The sequence below is a fragment of the Diabrotica virgifera genome, chromosome 1 (genome assembly GCF_917563875.1).
Source record: "Diabrotica virgifera virgifera chromosome 1, PGI_DIABVI_V3a".
In the NCBI taxonomy this organism is placed as follows: domain Eukaryota; kingdom Metazoa; phylum Arthropoda; class Insecta; order Coleoptera; family Chrysomelidae; genus Diabrotica; species Diabrotica virgifera.
The window spans coordinates 61,986,848-62,001,541 of record NC_065443.1 but is presented as its reverse complement, the minus strand read 5'-3'; the positions used below and the strand labels follow the sequence as shown (position 1 = coordinate 62,001,541).

At 31.9% G+C, this 14,694-nt stretch overlaps 1 protein-coding gene across 2 annotated transcripts in view; it reads right to left on the bottom strand.

Annotated features, from left to right (window-relative positions):
- Positions 1 to 14,694, bottom strand: part of LOC114334181 (uncharacterized) — a 427,370-nt gene that overhangs the window by 242,185 nt on the left and 170,491 nt on the right. The gene's annotated exons all lie outside the window — the stretch shown is intronic.

Here is a 14,694-nt window from a genome sequence, read left to right as displayed (position 1 = left end):
AAATTTTCACCTAAATTCACCGTAAAAAATACACTAGAACTAGTTAATAAAATACAACATTTTCAATTGCCCAAAAACTCCAGACTAATTTCATTTGACGTAAAAAATCTTTTTCCTAGTGTTCCTCCTACAGAAACTTTTGTTTTAGTTAAGAATCTTTTAGACCATAATAGTACAAATCCGATCATTGCATCTGAAATTTTACACCTTCTTGAAATTTGCATAAATCAAGACTATTTTGAATTCAATAATCAAATATACACAAACAACAGTGCAGGACTTATTATGGGTAATCCTCTAAGCCCATTGCTATCAGATATATTTATGAACCAACTTGAAACAACAATTTCTAAACATCCCGTATTTAAACAGTTCTTATATTGGTGGAGATACGTGGATGATATACTAGTATGCTTTACAGGAACTAACAGACAACTTGACCAATTTCTATCATATATTAATTCACTTCATAAAAATATTGAGTTTACAGTAGAAACAGAACAGAATAACTCTATAAACTTTCTAGATGTAACGATTTCCAGACTACACAACAAACATGAGTTCTCCATATATCATAAACCTACCCATACTGACACAACTATACACAATTCATCATCCCATCCTACACAACACAAATTAGCAGCCTACCATAGCATGGTACATAGACTGACAGAAATTCCCATGACAAAAAATAACTTCGAAATAGAACTAAACATCATTAAACAAATAGCAGTAAACAACGGCTATAACGAACAAACAGTTAACAAAAATTTTAAACCAAAAACTCCATAAGAAAGCCCTGAAATTAGTGTATCCACCACCACAGAAAGAACCCAGTACCTTCTGCTCTCTCACATATACTGGCAAGATAACAACAACAATAGCCAGATACATAAAAAAGAAAGGAATAACACCAGCTTTCAGAACTAACAACAACTTAAGCAAATATATTAAGAACAATAAAAGCCGAAAGAGAAAGCAACTACAGAGTGGTGTGTACAAACTAACTTGTGGTGACTGTCCGAAAACGTACATCGGTCAAACTGGCAGAACTTTTGACAAACGGATAGCAGAACACAAAAGGGCATTCAACAATAGAAAAACAGACACTTCTACATACGCACTTCACCTTCTAGATCATAATCATTCTTTCAATGAAGAGTTTAAAATTCTACATATTCAAAATAAAGGCCTTAAGCTATCTTTTTTAGAATCTATGGAAATTAATAAACTGAAAAATACAGATATAATTCTGAATGACCAACTCGAGACAAACAGCTCCCCACTCCTCAACCTCTTCAGTTGAAGATTAAAAAGGCAAACACATTGTAAACTATATTACTTGAGAAAGGCACTCCGCCGAAACAGCTGTAGTCACTTAGATATAATAAATTTTGTGGAAGTATAGAAAACAAACGTTTTCAGTTTTTTATTGTTAGATATTGTAGATCTGTTTGGGCGAAAACCCTGTTGTTCTTCCGATACACCGGCTTTCTTATACATTTTTTGGGATAGAATTTTTGTCAATAGTTTTGATGTAGAATTGACCCTTAACTTATTGACTTTAAATGGGACAACCTGTATATTTTTGCAGATTTTAAAAGAACTTGTTATTTCTAATTCATACATACCAAGTTTGGAAGAAAAAACTATTAAAACAAGAAATAAATCTCTTTACAGTAGTTAAAAAATAGGTTAATTTATTTACGTTAGACCAATGATATTAAAAATTAAAAAAAATAATTTCAAATGTTGAAAATGTTTGCTGTTCACCTCCTGACAACGTGCAAGCCTATAAATAAATTAGTGAGTCACTTTTTGCAAGATTTCTCCACGTATTAGTTCACATTCATCAATTATTATTCTTTGTCTCAAATCCTGCAAGCATGTTGGTCGAATAACGTAAACACGTAATTTTAGATAACCCAAAGAAAAAAATCTAACGGGTTGAGGTCCGGAGAAGGAGCAGGCCACTCTATGAATCCTCTACGTCCAATCCATAGATTTGAAAAATTCACTTCCAAAAAATGAAAATTCACCATAACCTATTATCATTAATATTTCAATACGATCTTTTCCACTTACATGAACCATTTTTAATACAACTTATTTCTGTCAATTAGTTCAGTAACAGTTTTATCTACTATACTAAATTCAAAGTCATGCAGTGCATGTAAACAACAATAATTTTAATCTACAGTATAGATGGTAAATATTCGTTTATTTCCTATTACGTTGTATTAATACAAAAAATTATCTACAGACACTTTTTAACAAATTTTCTCTACCAAATTTGGTATGTATGAATTAAAAATAACAAGTTCTTTTAAAATCCGCAAAGATATATAGGGTGTCCCATTTAAATTAAATAAGTTAGGGGTATTTCCGGTGAAACCGGAAGTGGAATAGTAACAAAAAATATGGCAACAGATGCCTTTTGCGTCACTGTACTTGCATGCAAAGTTTCATAAATATTCTTTTCGTTCTTTTCGTTTTAAAGATATTTGCTTGGTTCCATACTTTATCCCAACCCAGTATAGAACACTGGGAGCAAGGATAATATCGATATGCATTAGACGTTATGGGAAGTTACACCAGTACAGTTACAGCAGTTAAAAACAGTTATAGGATTGCTCAAATAATAATAAATGTTTTTTAAAAGAAAATACCTACACCCGAGAGGGTAGAAGGTCTAAAGATGATATACAGGGTGTTTCATTGGGAAAGTAACATACGTTAACTGTAGAAAGAGGACACTTAGGCCTCTCAAAATACTCAAAAATACCATACTTAATGGATCTTACTCCATTAATAACAAAGATACTGGGTGTTTTATCTATTTTGCCATTTTCTTAATTGGTTCATAACTTTTTAACCACACTGTATATTTATTTTATATTTGGTACGCAAATATCATTTAAGGTGTACAATAAATTAATTTATTTACAATTGTAAGAAATCCAGATCCGGATTAAAAAATATTGGAAAAATTTTCCGACCCCAAAACAACACCCTGTACATTAAATTTTTTTAAAATGGATTTTTCAGTTGAAAAGAGGATGAAAAACTAAATTCAGTGGTATAATTTGAATTTTCGGCAAAATGATTTTTCTGGTGAAATTTTGAATTTAAATTCGGAAATTAAGTGAATTGCGAGAGCTCTAAGTAGAAAAAATTGAAATACAGCTTACAACTTGTCAACCTCACTGTATATTGATTTTATATTTAACACGCGAATATTATTTTAGGTGTCCAATCAATTAATTTATTTACAATTATAAAAAATCCAGGTCTGCTTTAAAAAATATTGTAAAAATATTCCGACCCAAAAAAATACCTTGTATATTAATTTTCTTTAAAATGGATTTAGCATTTGAAAAGAGGATGAAAAACAAAATTATTGGTATACTTTGATTTTTCGACAAAATGATTTTTCTGGTAAAATTTTGAATTTGAATTCTGAAATTATGTCAATTGCGAGAGCTCTTGTAGAAAAAATTAAAATGTGACTTAATTTGAATTCATACCATTATTTAATCTAAATTGGTAAAATGTTAATATTTTAGTGTTTTTTCATTATGTGTGAAAAATAGTTTTTGGCGAATATTCATCTTTAAATAATGAATAAATAATAAAAGGTCAATAAAGAATGCATCACTTTAATCAACAAAATAGCTAAAAATTATAACAAAACAGCGAAAATGTTGCAGCATAATCAGTATTCAAAACTAAAGTACTTATTCAAAATTACCACAATCAAAAATTATTTTTTTATACGTAGGTACGGTAAATTTTTGTAGTTAGGTACCTAGCGTCATGTGTACTGTGTGTGTTGAGTAAGTGTCTTGTTACATTGCAAAGTCTACGTCATTGTCTTTGTAAAGAGACGCTAATTGTATCCGAACGTCTGCGGTCCCTCCGGTGAGTACCGATCCCACAAGGACAGAAACTATTTTCATTTATTAATTTATAATAAACAAAAAATTTCTGACCCTGGTGAGATGCGAACTCACGACCATTCGGACCTTTCGATCCAAAGGTAGGCGCTCTTACCACTGAGCCACAGAGGGGGTCATCAAAAATTATTGTTATGTGTGCAAATGTTAATATTTTACCAATTTAGAGTAAATAATGGTATTAATTAAAATTAAGTCATATTTAAATTTATTTTACTTTGAGCTTCGCAATTCACATAATTTCAGAATTCAAATTCAAATTTTTACCAGAAAAATCATTTTGCCGAAAATTCAAAGTATACCACTAATTTTGTTTTTCAAACTTTACCACTCTTTTCAAATTGTATTTAATACAAGGTTTTATTCACATTGTATAAAAAAATTTAATATACAAGGTGTTTTTTTGGGTTGGAACATTTATACAATATTCTTTAATCCGGACCTGGATTTTTTATAATTGTAATTAAATTTGGACACCTAAAAGAATATTCGCGTGTTAAATATAAAATCAATATACAGTGTGGTTGACAAGTTGTAAGCTGTATTTCAATTTTTTTTTTCTTAGAGCTCTCGCAATTCACTTAATTTCAGAATTCAAATTCCAAATTTCACCAAAAAAATCATTTTGCCGAAAATTCAAAGTATACCACTTTAATTTAGTTTTTAGTAATTTACTAAATTTAGTTTTTTAGTTTTTTATCCTCTTTTCAACTGAAAAATCCATTTTAAAAAAATTTAATGTACAGGGTGTTGTTTTGCGGTCGGAGTATTTTTCCAATATTTTTTAAGCCGGACTGGATTTTTTACAACTGTAAATAAATTAATTTATTGTACGCCTTAAATGATATTTGCGTGCCAAATATAAAATAAATATACAGTGTGGTCAAAAAGTTATGAACCAATTAATAAAATGGCAAAATAGATAAAACACCCAGTATCTTTGTTATTAATGGAGTAAGACCATTAAGTATGGTATTTTTGAGACCGCCTACGTATCCTCTTTCTACAGTTAACGTATGTTACTTTACCAATGAATCACCCTGTATATTTTAAAAGAAAAAAAATTTAAATGAATAATAAAATGATTAAGAATTTATCTTGGTCATTATCATATCATGATGTGTAGGTAGAAGAATTTATCTCATAATAAAATCTACATCTACAAATTTAGTATAACAATAAAAATCAATGGTTGTTCTTTGAGCCCCGTTCTAAACATACAAAAAAATATAGGAGTATAATGATATATAGAGGAATAGGCCACTTGTGGACTTCCATAAGGAATTTGATACCGTTGAGCTGGACGCAGTCTTGATTACATGTATGCCGTATCGATTATCGATATACTAAGCCTACTGGCAGACAATTCAAAGAATATTATAATAATGTTGCAAGACCTTCAAGAAGTGTGCTCTCGGGTTGGGTTAAAAATTAACATATCTAAGACAAAGCTAATAACAAACTTGGCCCCCAGTAAACACATTGTCATTAACGACTGCGAAATGGAGATTGCGGAAAAATACAAATATCTTGGTCATGAAATACGAATTACGGAGGCAATCAAACGTGCGAATTGAAAGGAAGAATTATCCTCTCCTGAGCCGCATACGGTAAACTTAGAGACGTATTCAAAAGTGATCTTCCAATCTGCTTGAAACGGAAAGTCTTTACCCAATGCGTTTTGCCGATTACGATCTATGGTGCTGAAACTCTCACATTACCAACCGCATCTGCTAAGAAGCTAAGAATTGCTCAACGTAAGATGGAAAGGTCGATGATTTTTGTGTCATTGCGGGACCATAACAAACGAAGAACTACGATTGAGAACAGGAGTCACAGATGTTGTATATCAGGTGGCTAAACTTAAATGGAACTGAACCGGCCATGTAGCCCGTCTGACAGATGGGAGATGGTCAAAGAGGTTGCACGAGTGGAGACCAAGAGCCGATAAAAGAAGTAGAGGAAGACCACCCAAGCGATGGACGGGCGATATTAAAATAATTACCACTAATTGGATTTTAAGCGCCCAGGACAGAAGGCAGTAGACGGAAATAGGGGAAGCCTATATCCAGCAGTGGATGCAAAGGGATGATTGATGATGAGGATAAATATCATCCCTAAAACACTGATAAGATCTTTAACCTTCGTCGGGCGGCATAGGAACAATTGTAACTTTTGAGTTTTTAAATTGTGATACTTAACTTTTTTTGTTAAAGAGATAGAGACTTGAACTTTTGTGACATCTCTACATTTGTGATGAGATCCAGTAGATTATGTGAGTCAAATACATATAACAAAGAAATCTTCATTCAGTACCCCCATAAACGACGGCATAGGTACATTTGTACATTGTATTTTTTTTAATTAATGTTATAAAAAATCAGTACATTTTGTATTTAAATGATAGTTTATTTGAAACAAAAATCAAAAATGAACGTTAGTGTGGATTTTCGCAACATACATGTTGTTTTAGACAAGAAATGTTCGCCACACACAGGTAGAAAACATGCTACACAACTTTTTCTCGTTTAAGGCTGTTTTTTTCGTTCGTTTCGACTAACATGATAACTTCCGGTTACTGAAGTAGATCCACGAATGCTGTGAGGTACTTGAGGAGGAGTATCTACAGCAAGACAAAGATCTTTAGAAAGGTCCTTCAAAAACTTCTTGCGTTGGTCCTTTTTTGTAATGGATTGTGGTCTCGATATAATGTAGGATGCTAAGCCAGTGACGTCAATCATATTACAAAAAAAGGTCAAGTACCAACTCAATGTTCGACGCTTGAGCGTACATTCATCCGGCATTTTATCCATCGTATCAACCTCCCCTTAGTTTTACTCTAATTCTTAATCATTTCAGGCTACTTTTGTCCTGTCATATGCAAGGACGCGAGTAACACTACGGCTTTGTTTTTCCTTAGCAAATAAGAACATACGGTAACATCATGATTGTATGCCAGTGGGAAAACAGCTCTTTCCTTGCTTGCTTTCATATTGGTGAGCAAAAATCTTTTATTTTTTTTTCTAAATAAGCCCACGAACTTCATGTGACACGAATTCTAGACTTTAGTGAGTTTAAAACTGGTAAAAAGTTATCTGTGGTAACCTTTCGTCCAGAACCTTTATAAAGCGTGACCAGATCCAAAACTGTTCGTTTGCCAACGTTAACTTGTCGGGAACCATATTCTATTTTTCAAATATAAAGATGAATTTGTATGGGATAAGATGTTTGATGCATTACAAACCCAAAATACCATGTTTTGTTGCACATTTTTATTCAGCATTGTCCAGATATCTCGTATGAGTGCAGCCTTATCAGCTTTTCTGCGTTAGTGACGGGTATTTTCGTTGTCAGATCTTATAAATATTAGCATAGTCTTGAGATGATCACGAGACATAGCTGCACGTATGAGTGGCAGAGGCTCCATGTTCCCCATCTCACACAAGTTTTCTTCGTTGATTCTATTTATACCTCTTTTGTCGGAATTGTGATAAACTAGATGTAGAATCATTAATACTAATGACAATTTTCAGGTATACATATATTGACAAACACCAAACAAATAAATGTGGATGAAATCTATGTTTCCAGTTGAAATACAATACAATGCTACTCTTCCTAGAATTTGTTTACGACCACTATTTCCAAAAGTTTATTTTTGTAGTAATTTCAATAATTTACGATAGAAAACAGGGATCACTTAAAAGCGGCTTTCAATCTTTGTTTGTAAATCCATTCAAGAACAAATTACCGAATATTATTATTTATTTATTGCAATATTAAACAATTTTTTACCAGGTATGCTAGAAATAAATAATATTATCTTAAAACCAGCAAATATTAGGTACCTTTAGATTAAGGAATTTTTAAGAAAATATGTTATAGGTACAATAATTGTACCTATGCTGTCTGTTACCGGTGTAAAATTATGACGCTCGACAAAGGTTAACTATTGACTGGTCACTCGATACATTGAAGGGTATATTAAGAAAATGTCAGCATATATATGTTAATCTGTTTAAGCAGAGAACAAAAATAATAAAATTCTCTTACAATTAAATTATGGTTTTGTTCACCATACAATTAGGTCGTAGTCTAGAGGGGTTCATTTAATGGCGAAAAAACTACTATTCAGAAGCTCCAGCCCAGAGCGTAGACTCAAGCTACCATTGGAACCCATTGAAGGAGGGCAATGTGTCAGCTCGATATATTTCATCCTCTTGGTAACAAGAGATAATCCAGAAATTTTAAAAAATATAATAGCTGTCTTAAAAATAAAACCACTAAAACTACCAAAGAAACGCCAACGACAAAGAAGTGTTTAAACAAGCATTGCACTGGGAACCTTCCCGGTACGAACTGAACTGGCCTCCTGCACCGCCAAAATTAACTGGTCTCATTGAACGATTTAATTCAAACGCATTCTACGACGGTAAATCTAAGCGAGATCATCGTGCAGTATATATTGATATTCATGCCAACATAAATAAACATTTAGATTATGGTTATTCTCGTTTAAAATTTTAAGACGCAGTTCTTAAAATGTTTCTCTTCGAAGATTTTAAGAGGCAATTTTCATAGTGGTAGATAAAACATTAGGTAATTTATATAATACACGGAATGAAAGCAAAACGTTACAAAATTAAAGCATGATATGTTGAAGATAATACGAGTTTTATTATTATTTTAAATTCAGCTTTTCCAAAACATGAACTTATGTACGTATAATTTAATAACTCGCTCTCCATTACCTACTTCATCCTCTTGATGAGATCGAATAACTAAAATTAATACTCCCAGGTTTTCTCAGAATATGAGAAACATTATTTCTACACTTAAATTCGATAAAGCTTATCAAGATGCATTGTCGGAAACACTCCTCGCTCTTGACAAGTTAAAGTAGAAAATTCCCGATATAAAAAGCATGATGCCGAGCTGTAATAAAAGAGCTTTTAAAAAGGCTATTCGATAAAATAGATGAGATGATTACACAGAGTGTACTTTGTAACTAGAACAATTACAAAATATATTTCGATATGTATGACACGTAAGTGCTTAAAATATGGAGTTTTAAAGTTATATCTGTAATTATAAAGTTTATATCAGCTTACATTGTCCCAATTTTTAATATAGCTGTTACTAGAGTATACAGAGTATAGAGTATACAGAGTAATTATAATTATAGTCCATTGAAATGTTACATTTTTAGGCCTTAACCCTCGGTTAGTGTTCTGGGGTATACTATACCCCAGGTACTACTTTTATTAGGTACTATAAAATTGAAAATCGATAAAATAGCGCCCTGTAGCGCCTAGTAGCTGTAGTTTATACATGTTTTGTCGCGATAACCTTGTTGCCAGCTGTAAATACAATTTAAATTTGAATTAGGAGTTTTTCAAAGACTTTTGGGGAATGCCATACCCCGGTACACTACTGTTGTAACTTTGAGTTGTTTTGTATTCTGGAGGTAAATTACATGATATTTTGGGCGGAGGTAAATTCCTCACCAACCAGTAGAACCATATAATCCGACAGGTATTTTCCTCACCAAGTTTAAGGGTTCGTATTAATCCGGTAGGTATTTTCCTCACCAACTCACTCAGGCAATAAAATAAAAAATATAGATGTAATTTAAGAATTATTATTATGAAAGCATCCGAAATCCGAATAAAAGACATTCATTTCCTTACGTTGTAATAATAGTTGGTTTATAATATAGATAATGTGCAAAACGTATAACTTATTATTTATTATTTACTATAATAAGAAACACACTTTACAAAATCCATTATAGTCATTTGATTAGACTGATAACTTATTATAGTTATTAAGGTACCAAGGATATTATTATAAGGATAATAACGCTTGAGGTCAATAGTGTATAGACCGAGGGCCTTCGGCCCGAGGTATATACGTTGACCGAAAGCGTTATTATTATTTTATTATTATAATACCCGTGATGCCTTCAACGTTTAATGTCCGACTAAATTATTCTTTATATGCAAAAAATTTGAATAAATTTTGAATTAATTAGTTTTCGAATAAGTACATTTACCAGAAATAGTCGTAAAGTAAAGAGTTTTATTTGTCAACTTGACAGTATTAAACTGGTTATTTAAATTTAATAATCGCTAGGGCGTTATTTTTCTATAACATCCCCTTGGGCGTTATATCGTACTTAATTGACTTCGAAATAATGTCATTATTTGTCAAATAATAGACCAGTCGTACGTAAATTTTCTACATTTTTCTCAGCTTACTTGCAGACTGCAGTAATAAAAAAATTCATTTTATAGTTTGCATGACATTAAATCAAACACAAAACAATCTGATACGTTTTCCGGTTTTATATAATGTAAGGCCAAAAGTACGTTTGAGCCTACTTCAGAATCATTTGTATATTCTGATGTTAAATCAAGAGACTGAATTTTCTTAGGTGAAATCTTCAATCATGTATTTTAGTGTTTGGACACATTTGAATGATTGCATTATGTATAAATATAGCCTTTTCAACATCTACAAAAACTTTACTAGGATTAAACTCAATTTAGAGAGCTTTAAAAATTTCTGATTTTAGCAAATATATTTGATTTGTTTTAAGTTTCTGTTTTTTTTTTGTTTGACAGTATGTTAATAAAGAAATATAATGCCCATTAATTGGCCCATGAATAGTGAATAATTGCAAATAATATGTTATACGGTAATTGTGCCATACATATAATATACGAGAGGGGTAAAATTATGGAATAAATTAATTTTCTCTAAAACGGACGATTTTGGAGAAAAACCCCGAAAAAGGTCGAATTTATTTCTAAATTACAATTTTTTGGCCTATATTTTCATAGTAATAACGTCATCTAACTGTGCGTGATCACGTAATCAATGATTCTTTTAAATGGGAATAGGGGTCGTGTGGTAGCTTATTTGAAAGGGTGTTATATTCTCTATTTAGTAATATAAACATTAATGTAATTATTGATTGATTGATTGATTGATGACGTCACTAATATGAAATATAGATATGCCAAAAAATTGTGATTTAAAAATAAAAATCGACGTGGTTCGGGGTTTTTTGTCCAAAATCGTCCATTTTAGAGAAAATGAATATATTCCATAATTTTGCACCTCTCTGTATAAAATTCAATGTTGCTAAAAATCTTATATTTGTTTCACATTCACAACTAAATACAGTTATCTTACTTTTGACACAGTTTATAAAGAGAAAATTTTCCTCCTTGGTTGTTTTTTGAGCACAGCTCTTCACAAATTCTTGAACCTCATAAATATTGGAAGAAAGTCGACCAGGCATCATTTTCGTCGATAATTATATATATTTTTTCTTATGTAACAGACATCAATCGTAGTAACTGTTTCAGGCAAATTAGCTGCAAGCTCTTGGCGAATGATTTTTGGCGGTTTTTCAGTATATTTTCTTCGGCTTTACGTTTACAAGAGTTAGAAACAATTTTTCGATCTATCTTCTGCAGATCTGGTTCATGATTATGTTGTAGGCTACTTCTAGTTATTGTAAAATTTGCCCCAGTAGTATTCAATTTCGCACTAAAAGTTATTTTATTGCCTCCAGAACACTTCTTCACTTTCTAAAACTTTCACCTTATAAAAAATAAAATTTTCAAATACCGTGAGTACTTTCTATTAAACATGCCATTTTTGTCAAAATTCCAATTATGACTAAAAATAAAATATTATAAAATTAATTAATTAATTATTATAGGTACCTTTACTGTAATTTTATAGTAGATAAATAATTTCCTTGAATGCCTTTTAGTAAAATCTACCTGAAACAACCATTTCAGTTTTGGTGAGGAAAATACCTGTCGGATTATGACATACCCTTCCAAACTCAGGTATAAGATTATTTTGGTGAGGAAATTACACCCGTCGGATATTTTCATGTTTTTTGAGATGTACTATAATTTTTATTTTTCTTAAAAGGCCAATTCCAACAGCACTTCTGATCACACGAGGAAGAGAAATTCGCAGTTCACAATAATTTGTCTTCACAGACGTTATAACCACTGTGTCATATGTTTCTGTTTTGAACAAATAAAAAAGTGTAATCCTCTTTTTTACTTTGCATCCTGATGATACTATAATTATTGAAGAAACTGGTGAAACGAAATTGCCTTAAATTATCGGCTTTTAAAATTCAACCAAAGGCTGTGTAGACACTTTGGATAAGTTATCTATCTGCTAATTACAGCGTATCAAGAAACAGTCGCAGCCGTCGTTGGACTTTGACATTATTTTATTTCGTTTTTGAATACAGCTGGAATGAATGTTCAAGGTATATAACAACTAAAAAAACTTTAATCTGAAAAGATGGATGTTTTTGAATGCAGCTGATTTCTGAGTTTCGAAACCAACGAAGACAAAATCCTTCCTTGCGTTGACCACTATGTGATAATCAGCAACCAGAGGTACACCAATTGGGACCTATGCGACGTAGAACAAGAAGTAGATGTTCTAATTATCCAAGAAATAAAGATAGGAAGACATCTTACATTTGTGTGCGACGTCATACTCCAATTTTTTTGGAACAAGCAATAATGACATGTTCAAATTTGGCCTATTTGGAGGAATTCTAACTTTTTTATTTTTCGATGTATTTCGGCAAACATTTTTTACTTTACTGTGTATAATCTTGGGCTATAAGTTTCTTTAGAGTTGTGTGTTCAATAAGATGTTTCATAATATCTGAGTGTAATATTGTTCACCCATGTTTTTTGAGTGGCATAATTGCAATATGTAGCATAAATGATGTTTAACTTTTAAACATAAAGCTTTACAGTACAATATTTAACTTATTTGACTCATAAATAAGCAAAAAACCAAGATTAATCATTTTAAATGATCAAAAGTTTAAATTTTTTAATTCCTGTTTTAGTTAATTTGGGGTATGAAATACCCCGGAACACCTCTCGTGCTAATTTACCTGTGCACACTAACTCAGGGTTAACTTGCGTTTTTTAGAGGACGCAATTTTATTTTGTTAATGTGCAGGGGGAGGGGGTCAGTAGAAGCTTAAGTTCAAGTTTGTCCAGTCGCCACCCTTGTCCCACGGCTGCCATCTTGAGAAAAGGTGTGCAAAGGTACCAAAATAAAAAATTCGGTATTAAATAAAATAAATAATAATAAAATTGAAGAGGGGAAATTGAATTCGGATGAAAAAATTACTATGCCAACTCCGACATGTAACCTAACTGCCAAATATGTGCAACCGCAAAGATAAGTATGGCGACTACAGAGACAAAAAATAAATTTTTTAGGATGAGTTAAATATTGTACCAGAATCGACAGCATAAGGAATGATGAATGCCGAAATATATGAATACATTTAATAATAATAACAATTTAATGTCCAATAACATTTAATAATAATTTAATGAATTACTTAAATAATATCAATAAATCCGATATTCATATTTTTGTAGGTGATATAAACATTAATCTTTTAGACTGTAATGAAGAATTCGTGGAAGAGTATAAAAGTATCATGAGTGAGTATGGATTTATATCATATATAAACGAATATACACGTCCCGCAAGTAAAACTTGTCTGGATCATTTATTTGTCAAATGTTCTTTAAATTTTGAGAATAATGTACGTCTATTACGCCAGATCATCCATTTCATAAGTCCATATTTGGAATAGTTTCATATTTTTTTGCTAATTTTTTGCTAATTTATTACCACAAAAACAAATTTTTTGCTCCACCCCTAACCGAGAAACAATGGTTGATGTAGCGTAATATTACGTCACATCAACGATAGCCATATCTCGCGAACCTAAAGAGCTAGAAAATCGTACTACGCGGCATATTTTTTTGCTAATTTATTGCTGTCGATCTGCATATGCAACATACCCCAACACCACCCCTGCTTCCCTTACAGCTAAACAACACCCCCAAAAAACAACGAAAAATCTTGAAAAATGATTTTTGTGATATAGTTGACGGTTGAGATTTAATTGCTAATTTTTTACTGTCATTAGCCGTAAAAAACAATTTTTTTGCTCCACCCCTAACTGACAAACAATGGTTGATGTAGCTTAATATTATGTCACATCATCGATAGCCATATCTCGCGAACCTAAAGAGCTAGAAAATCGTACGACGCGGCATATTTTTTTGCTAATTTATTGCTGTCGATCTGAATATGCAACATACACCAAAACCACCCCTGCTTCCCTTACAGCTAAACAACACCCCCAAAAAACAACGAAAAATCTTGAAAAATGATTTTTGTGATATAGTTGACGGTTGAGATTTAATTGCTAATTTTTTGCTGTCATTAGCCGTCAAAAACAATTTTTTTGCTCCACCACTAACTGACAAACAATGGTTGATGTAGCTTAATATTATGTCACCTCATCGATAGCCATATCTCGCGAACCTAAAGAGCTAGAAAATCGTACGACGCGGCATATTTTTTTGCTAATTTATTGCTGTCGATCTGCATATGCAACATACCCCAAAACCACCCCTGCTTCCCTTACAGCTAAACAACACCCCCAAAAAACAACGAAAAATCTTGAAAAATGATTTTTGTGATATAGTTGACGGTTGATATTTAATTGCTAATTTTTTGCTGTTGATCTGCATATGCAACATACTCCAAAACCACCCCTGCTTCCCTTACAGCTAAACATTTTTCAAGATTTTTCGTTGTTTTTTGGGGTGTTGTTTAGCTGTAAGGGAAGCAGGGGTGGTTTTGG